The following is a 10,362-nucleotide window of genomic DNA, read 5'->3' on the forward strand; positions in this document are numbered from 1 at the left end:
CACTATGCGGTCCCACCAGTCTGTGCTTGTTTCCCGGACCCAGAATCGGTGTTCCACCGCATGAACCTGCCCCATTAGCACCACGATGCCCGCATTGCCAGGGCCCATGCTTTGAGAGAAGTCTGTGTCCATGTCCTCATCACTCTCGTCACCGCGCTGATGGCGCCTACTCGCCCGGTTTCGTTTTGCCAGGTTCTGGTGCTGCATATACTGCTGGATAATGTGTGTGGTGTTTAATGTGCTCCTAATTGCCAAAGTGATCTGAGCGGGCTCCATGCTTGCCGTGGTATGGCGTCTGCACAGAAAAAAGGCGCGGAACGATTGTCTACCGTTGCTCTGACAGAGGGAGGGGCGATGGGCGACTGACGACATGGCTTACAGGGTTGGCTTACAGGGAATTAAAAACAAAGGGGGTGGCTTTACATCAAGGAGAAACAAAAATAACTGTCACACAGAATGGCCCCCTCAAGGATTGAACTCAAAACCCTGGGTTAGCAGGCCAATGCTCAACCCACTAAGCTATCCCTCCCTCTCGTATTTCAGGCAGGACTTCACGGAGGCAGGGATTGGGGAGCAAAAGAATACAAAACAAATTTGATCTATTTCTTGTTTTGATCCACTCCATCTATCTTTTACATCTTTGGCTGGCAGCAGATGGTGCAGAAGGACTGCAAGCCCCACCTCTTGGCTGCTCAGCAGAAGATGGTACAATAGGACTGCTAGTCATCCTCATCTCCTGCCTGCCTGGCAAAAGATGGTACAATAGGACTGCTAGCCATCCATATTTCCTGCCTGCTCACCATAAGATGGTACAATAGGACTGCCTGCAGGACTAAAGAGAGTGACCTGGTCGAGTCACTCCTAATGTAGTCCCTGCACCCATGTCTGGCCAGGAGCACCTTGGACATGACGATGACGGCTACCAGTCCTATTGTACCGTCTGCTGCCACAAGGCAATGGGTTGCTGCTGCTGTGTAGCAATGCAGTACCGCGTCTGCCAGCACCCAGGAGACATACGGTGACAGTGAGCTGAGCGGGCTCCATGCTTGCTGTGGCATGGCACCTGCACAAGTAACTCAGGAAAAAAGGCATGAAACGATTGTCTGCCATTGCTTTCACAGAGGGAGGGAGGGAGGGAGGGAAGGAGGGCCTGATGACATGTACCCAGAACCACCCATGACAATGTTTTTTGCCCGATCAGGCATTGGGATCTCAACCCAGAATTCCAATGGGCAGTGGAGACTGCGGGAACTGTGGGATAGCTACCCACAGTGCAACACTCCGGAAGTCGACGCTAGCCTCGGTACTGTGGAAGCACTCCACCGAGTTAATGCACTTAATGCATTTTGTGTGGGGACACACACAATCGACTATTTAAAAACTATTTCTAAAATAACGACTTCTATAAATTCGACCTAATTTCGTAGTGTAGACATACCCTTAATCACTGACAACTCAAAAGAACATGATCTTGAATGACTATGGATCAGTGTCCTAATAGATAAAGCACAAGGTGCTACAGACCACCAAATCACACTAGGGAACAGGATGAAGAGCTCCCTATGCACCTATCTATAATGTGTAGGGGGAAAAAAACCTGTGTTATCCTGGAGAACTTCATTCTGAGTGATATATATGCTGGAGGTCTCATGCTCCCAGTAGTAAAACTTCCTTGCAATTTCTAAATATAAGATGACAATATCGTAACTCAAAAATGTGTTGCATACAACATGGGGGAATTCTATATTAGGCCTCATCTTGACAGATAAAAAGAAACTGATCACAGAACTAAAAATTAATGGTAACTTAGGTACAAGTGATCATGACTTGATCATATTTATAAATGTGCAAACAAACAGAATGAAGTCCAGACCAGTGATATACATACCTGGTGCTTTGAAAGAGCCAATTTCACAAAGCTGAAAGCAATTATGAGCCAAATCAGCTGGTTGGAAAAATTTAATCAGAAAAAATTTGAATGATAAGTGGGAATTGTTCAAGATCACTTTACTAGATAGCCAAAAAGCACAAATACCACAATCGAGGAAGAAGGGTCCAATCTCTTTCCCTCCTTATCAGATGGAGTGGACCATGGATGTTGCTGCCTGGAACACTCTGTCGCAGCCTGGACCCCAAGAGAGTGGGCGGAGGCGGGGGGGGGGGGGGGCGAGAAAACAGAAACTCAGACCCATACATAATAATGCTTCTTCGCCTCTTTGGGTATAGGTGTACACATGGCCAGTGTATACCAGAAGGTCCTGTCTGGCTTGAAGACAGCATCACTGATGGACAACACAACTTTACCTGGTGACAAGTGATGTCTAGGAGCTGATGCTGAGTATCCTGTACCTCCTCCAGCGGGGTGTGAAGCTCCCCCGTCACCCTGTGCAGGAGGTCCTGGAACTGATGGAAGTCATCCGGGGTAAAGGAGATACCAAAGCCACTGCCTCTTCTGGAAAGGAAAACTGGAATCTCTCCTGCTCCCCCGGTACTGTTGGAACCGGACTGAGCCGCTCTTCCACCATCACCAGTTCCAAGTATGCGCTAGAAGGTGCACAAGATGGGGAAATGGGTGACGTTTCCCTTGCGGATCAGGCGGGTTCCCAGGATGGGTACTGGGGCCAATATTGCCAACATCCCAGATCTGGAGGGTGTTGTCGTATACCCACGGTGTGGGAAACCAGTGGCTCTGTGGCAGCTGCAGCGGAGGATACTGCCATGGTGTAGACCGCTTCCTGTAATACTGGTGTTGGTGGTATGGGATGGATGGTCCCTGGCCATCATTCAATTTGTCTGAAGATGAAAACTTGGACACAGCTTCCATAGGCAGTACCGTTGGAGCCAGCCGCAGTGTGTAGCTCATCGGAAGAGAAGGGGAATGGTATGTCAACTGTGACGTGTCCTGAGGGGGAAGAATAATCTCCCTTGAGGTAAAGGGTCCAGAAAGGTGTGGAGATGTTGGTCTCCCAATGCAAACACATCCTGGGGTTCTGGCCCTCTCCCCAATTTCCCCGGAGTTAAGGGTACCCTCTCCATACCCATGCCAAAGTGGCAGACTTCCCTGAAGTGGACAAGTCTTGTGCCTTATGGGGTGCCAGTGTTGGCAGTTCTGTACCCAGTACCAGTGGATTCATGATCTTGTGAGCCTCTTCTTATGCTTATGAGACTCGGAGCTTGTTCCTTCTCCACGACTGGAGCTTGTGGAAGGAGCATCCCCTTCCTTGGTCTTGGAGAAAGACTTACTGCTATGCTTATGGCCATTCTTCCTTGCCTCCTGACTAAGCCCTAGCATGGGATCCATAGAGATATCATCAGAGCTGGGCTCAGACTCCGTAGCCAGAGGAGCATGCTTGGAAGTCTCAGGCCGATGTACTGGGGGATTCCCTGGCCTAGCTCTGAACGAGGCCTCATGGCAACTTCCAGGAGGTGCTTCTGGAGGCCGAGAGCCTGACCTTCTCAGATGCATCCAGGGAAGGACTGGCCTTCTTCCAAGCAGCTGATGCAGCAATGTTGATCTTCGTTGCTCACCGAGAAGGAACGTGGGCAGGAGGCACAGAGTTTAGGAGTTTACAAAAAAAACGAACTCCTAATCTAAAAACAGTGAATCAGTAAAACAAACAAACCCTGACTATATACAACTTTGGTTTTTGAAAGCACGTCACATGCAAGCAGACACTGATAGTTTGACATGTACCCTCCCACTTTTTACCAGCCTTAAGGGCGAGTGATTGGAAGGAGAGGAGAGGAGTTGGGGCTTTGGGGGGAAGCACCAGGGAGAGAGGCATCATAAGGGCAGGGCCTCGGTTTGAGAGCTGGTTGGCCTCTACTTCTAGGAAGCTTCCGGCGCTCTTGTGTGGCAGTGAGAAGGAACTGGAGACACGGTGAGTCTGCCCTCCCTTGCCTCATGGTTTCATCAGAGATGATGAAGAGCAAGGGAGGGCGTGTGCGCAGACCAACAGACACTGGAGCTGGAGAATTTAAAACTAGATGCATGGTGTGCATTTGTAAACCTTGAGTGGAATATAATAGGGACCATCACTCAAAGAAGAACATGGTAACACCCTGTTAAACAGAGGTATCTGATGACTATATTCCAAAAAGCTCACTACTGTAATGATTGTATTTCCAATATTTACATGGCAAGAATGTGTGAATCTATGAATACTTCCTAACTAAATAGTAATTAAAAATCTAACTTAAGTTAGTGAAACTCTGTGGGCAGGTCTACACTGGGAACTTAGATCAGCATAGTTACATCAGCCAGGGGTGTGAAAAAATCCATCCCCCTGAGCAACATAGTTAAGCTGATCTAAGGCCTGGTGTAGACACAGTGCTGGGTCAACAGAAGAGCTACCCCCCCTTGGGATTACCTACACCAATAGGAGAACCCCTCCCAAGCATAGGTAGTATCTACACTAAAGTGCTACAGCTGTGCCAGTGTAGCACTTCAGTGTAGACAAGCTCTTAAGACAATTTAGAATTAAAATTGTATATCAAAGTACAAATCTGTATGTTTTTGACACAGCAAAAATATTTAAACTGTTTCTAGTCAGAAGTTCAACTCGTTGAAGCTGTTCAAATGAAATCTCCCCTCCACATCTCTCTATATCTTCAGTTCTCATCAATGGAGCTACCTGAATGGTACAAAACTTTAATTTTGAAGCTTTGAGTAGATGGCGCATTTCAATTGTTCACCACAAGGTGTCAGTTTCACAGTTTAGTCTGAGAACCCAATTACTATAAATCACATGTATGGATGGGATAACACAATACAAAGACACAGGCAAGATGTTGCAATAGCCAAATTACCTGACCAAATGACAGCTCAAGAGCATACGCTGAGGAATTAGAGAGAAGGCAGCATGGGGAGGGGGGTGGGGAGGCAATGTTAAATGGTTTCGAAATATCACAGGTTTCGTTTACAATCAAAAATAATTCCACAGGTTAAATATTTAAACTAGTAGTTACTACAAAGAAGTTGACACCAAAATATAGTGGAAGTTTATGTGTGGGGTTCTCTCTGTTGTCTGCATCTGAAGGCCTGGAAACTAACTCACACAATGGAGTGATGTGTTAAGGGTATGGAAAGTAACAATTGTTCCTAAAGGTAGGAATGCTATAATTCCTTGGGAAGTTATGGAGGAGAAGTAGTAGAACCAATTACGGCATTGAAATTTCTTAGGGAAAGTGTATCTGACAAATGGAAGACGTAGTTTCGTAAGTACCCAAGCTGGAATCAGAGACTCAATGATAGTCTAAAGCAAGCTGGCCGGTGACAGGACACTGATTCTTTTTGCTTCTAGCTGAAACAGGCCAGATGACACAGGTAGACAAAATGAAGAACAAAGCTGACATTGATGAATTTCATTCAAAAAGGACCCAATGCCTATCACATTAATCCTAACTAAAAATACACTTGTGCTTTAATAGCACTTTTCCATGTAAGCAGTGGCTGTAAGCAGCAGAGACATTATGTCAGTGAGGGGTAACGGGCCACACACTTTTGACTGAAGAATCTCTCTATTAATATATGGTCCACAACTGGAATGAGTTGAATGAGACTCTATTCGAGGGTGTGAAATTAGATGGGAAATTTTTAGCATGCTGATGTAAAATTAAACTAGTAGTCTATCTGGCTTTCCTTTCGCTGCTGACAGTAAATCCTTTTCCAGGTGTTATAAAAATCCAGCATTTGGCTATATATAACGACTATAATGAGCCCCTTTGCCTGGGCATCACCTGAAAATAGAAAGAACAGCTCCATGACAAAGGACATATGTTTTTAATTGTGGGGGAGGGGAATATTCAGCATTTTAAGAGACCTCCAATCTAAGCAAAATCATAAAAATTCATTAAAACACTTTGGAATTCAATTACAGCAGGTCTCTCTGCTTCGAGACCACAGGCCCTATGACCTATGCTGGCAAACTGACGTGGCCCTTCATCATTCTCAGATAGATACACAGAGCTCACTGCACAGGGAGCTTTCAGAATAGCTGTTAAAAACCGACGGTTTTGCATGCTATATGTGGACATTATATGATCCCATGACACCTTTATTCTTTCTTATAGTACAGTATTATTCAAATGTCTAGATCTAGACCTCATTTGTGCCAGGTGCTGTTCAAAGACAGACAGCCCTGTACAGTCAAGTTCAGTGGTTAGCTGGCAACACATTGTTTATGATCACACTCAACTAGGCTGGCAGCTGAATGTCACTCTATAACCAATCTTTGGCTGTGAAACACTGCCCAATCTCCAACTAAAATGCACAATTGTATTGAGAGATGCTAGAACACACAGGACCTTGTGACAAAGCAAATATTGCTTAGACCTAACTTGATCTTATCATAGCTAACTGCATTATTAGCCCCATTTTATTGATGAGGAGAGTCAGAGAGAAGAGAATTTTTAAACACCTGGAAAATGGGTTTTCATAAGAACAGCTTTAGTAATCCATGCTAGTGGATCCACAGGAGATTGGCAGGCAGACAGAAAAGTAAAGTAGAGACATCTCCCACTATATAAATTATATTACTGCTTCTGGCACACAGGTTAACATCCAATTTCTGGTTAACATCCAGCCTCAGTAGAGAGCAACAAAGGGTCAGGCCTAAAATTTACTGCAGCTTCTCTGGCAGAAAGCCACTTTACAGGAAGGGAGGAAATTCTCTTTTCCTGCAGCAATCCATAGCATTAGGCTTTTCAGAGGTTCTTAAGATGGAACCCCCTAATTATAGAAAGGAATGGACTACTAGTAAGGCATTTTCGATGCTCTCTAGAACTTGCCCTACCTTGGTCATAAAAGTCTGCTGGCCTTCACAGTCTGCACAAAAAAAAAATTTGAGGTTTTGGAGAGGGCTGGGGGCACAAGAGTTTTGGATGGGTTAGACAATGGTTCTGCTCACAGTTGATCTTGAATTCAAGTATTTCATTAAATGCAGAAATAGGTACAGGGAAATACCCATCTTGCTTTTTTGTGGAGTCTGAAGTTTCTCCTTGTAGAGCTGCTATAAATAGTCTTATTTCTTGTATTCCAAAAAGAATGTTCACCAATGAAAACTAAGACCATTCTGAAGCCCACTGAAAGGAAGAGACTAGTACAAGTGGCAGTGACTTGTTTACATCATCTTTTTGTGTGTCAGAGATATGCGCATCCCATCAATTGCCTGTGAAGAGGTGACTATATAGTTTACTGGAACCCTATTCCTTTACTCTCACACTTGTACACTGCATTAGATGGTCACAAATGACTTTGCTTTAAGAAGCGTGCCACCACTATTCGGTTCAAATGCTTATAACATACATGCAAAGAAAAAGATACATATTATGTGGTGACAAGTGCTTTTTACCTTCTGATCTTAGATGGGCTGACCAAAAAACCACACCAATGGTGTTCCATGACTAGCACAGATATGCCTGGTTATTATTACAGGAGCTGGAAGTGCAGTTACACTTCAGCTTGCCAAAAGTGCAGTGGGAGACATGGAAGCATAGGATTCTTAACACCGGCTCTCTTAAAACATGCATGTTTTGTATCATTTCACTTGTTATTTTATAGCAACAAGACACCAGAGGTATATAGTACAGGAAAAATTAGCATAATGGAACACACCACATTAGAAACTGGAGCAGTGTCAATTTGTGTACCAACAAGAAATGGAAAAAGTAAAGAATGATAGACTACAGACATGCTATTCTTCATTCCTTGAAGGCCTGGCTTGTTTCCATTACACATGTACACAACTGATGTTTTTGTTTAAGTGGTATCCAGAACCACCAGTTTTTAAGACAGGTTTTGATGAAAACTTCTGAGTGATCCATTAATTACACTTTTTTTTTTCCCCCCTGAAAAGTATAGACCATCGAAGTGGCATGGGAAAATCAATGTCCAGATCTTAGAATTAAGTGGCCTTAGATGCTACCTTAGACTGTAAAATGATCTTTCTTCCCCTTACCCCCAAATTCAAGGTGTGCCCCCACACTGGACTGCAACCTTGGGGAAACAGTTGTTCTGTAATTGTGTCAACTTCCTACTTTTAAGATTAGAGAAACTGATTAACAAATCTAGCACGTAAGTAAACAGATCTTGTGTTCTGGAAAACAGGCACATATTATATATACACTTGTCAAACAGAATCATATGGTGAACCTAAGATATTGCCAGGGTTCTGATAAATTCCTAGTTAAAGCTGTCTCCCATAGCAAGGCTCTTCTTGATTTAGAACCACACCGCTTTTTTTTTTTTTTTTAAAACCGGGGGGCGGGGGTGTTGGCGGTTACTGTTAATGATGAATCATCCAGCGTGATCAATTTTTCAAGGTTGTAGTAGCGACCCTGCCCCCTCCCACACCAAAAAGAAAAAGAAAAACATCAGAGTGAAATTGGGTGGAGTAAAGACAGACAAGAAATTTAACTATCCTGGAGCAGAGCATCATCCTCACTTGGTGCAGTGAATTTAGCTGGGTGAGGCAGGTGTATATTCTATGTCCCTGTGCAAACATTATTCAATTTAGGCCAATTATATGGCTGCCTATGAAGAGGTTGAACTTAGACAATTAGAACTGGGATCATGAAAGAGCAAGTTTGGAAACACATTAGAAATGAATTTAAGGGAATTCCAAATTTTGCACTTCTAAGCTGGAGCAATAAAGCAAGTTTAACTTTCACTGTTGTAGTACAAGGGTTAAATAAGAGGCTTTCAATTGGATTATGAAAATACTTGAGGATTTTAACTGTAAAAATGCTTTTTATACCCAAAACCTGATTTGTGTTAAGTTGTGCCAAATTTAAAGTTGAATATTCCTTTAAACAATTAACTGTTACCGAGGTCCAAGGATCTGCTGATGTAAACGTCAGTTCAAAAACATCTAAAAAAGTATCTAGAAATATCAATATAAAATGTTCTGCACAGTAACTAAATACAAACTGATCAATATCCTCTTTGGTTAAATTTGAAGACTGTTCTGTAAGCAACATATGAATTAAGAAATTTAACCATTTAAGTCACTTAGAATTGCCCTACTATAAAAAGGCTGTAACTCTAATGTGCTTATTACTACAGAATGTAAGTACTATTGGTATATAAGTTTTGTCACAAACTAACATCGTTGCCCTCACTTTTGAGTATATAAAACTCCCAAACCAGCATGTTGTAAGCACTACATTATAGCCCACAGAAAACTATAGATTGTTTATAAAACTCATATCCAGAAAGACAGAATGAAAACAGGCCCCTAACTATACTAGGATGAACAGATACCACCGTTAAATTACACTTTAGGGTATGTGAACCTGCAGATTCTTTTTAAAGAAAGTATTCAAGACTTAATGCCTTCAGATTTGCCTTGTTACATTCTGAGCTTACTGATGGACTACTCAAGAAGCTAACAAACTACAAAAAGTCCAATTAGTTGCATTTATTTTTATTTATTAGGTTTATTATGACTTAAAGTGTTTATTACTCCAGATGGATAAACCACATTTCAGAGTAAAAGTATAAATGCAGGACTTCAGTTGCAGCCAAAAAAATACCAAACAGTTTTTGCATTATTTTATTTTAATATAGCTCTAAATTTAACATTTAATTTTAATTTTAGTAAAATGCAAGCCAAGCTCAGTAGCCTCAGTGCAGGATGTCCTGTATGTAATTTGCTCCACACGTTCATGTTAAGTTTTGTTTACATGGTGACAAGACAGGTCAATTGTATGAGTTAAGTAGAGTCAGAGGAGAAAACAAAATATAAAGCATCCATTTCCCCCAAACAAATCAGGTCTGAATTGAATGTTTACTGTACAAAAGAGAGAAACTTGCTTCTTGCTCAGATAGAGTGCCTGAAAGCAATATTCCACAATTTGAGTTTCCTACACTGGCACAAGAAATAAAGTCTTCAAAACCATAGGTACTGGAATTGAATGTTTATTTTTTTTAAAGAAACAATCTGCTCTCCTTCTGTTTATCAGGTGAATACATGCATTTTAGGTCTTTTTGGGAGGGGTTAACATTTAAAGAACAAGTAACATTTGGGGCTAAATGAAATACCAATGGAAGATGGTAAAAATAAGTCGTCAAATATTTAAGTTACAAGCAAAAAATATTAATGCAACCAGTAAGATATTAAAGCCTGCTTTCTCTTACCAAAAAAAATGGCACAAATCAAAAAAGCTTGATGAATTTAGTTTAAATGGTACTAAATTGAATGCAAAGCTTCAAAGCATTAACTTAAACAGAGGCATTTATTATTCCACTTGAAAAAAAATTAAAACAGATTAGGCTCCATGTGTAGTCATATTTGGATAGAGTTAAGCGTAAGTCACATTTAACCCAGTACTTTCCATAGTGTGGAGCTCCAACATTAGTAC

Source organism: Natator depressus, chromosome 10 (genome assembly GCF_965152275.1).
Source record: "Natator depressus isolate rNatDep1 chromosome 10, rNatDep2.hap1, whole genome shotgun sequence".
Taxonomy (NCBI): domain Eukaryota; kingdom Metazoa; phylum Chordata; order Testudines; family Cheloniidae; genus Natator; species Natator depressus.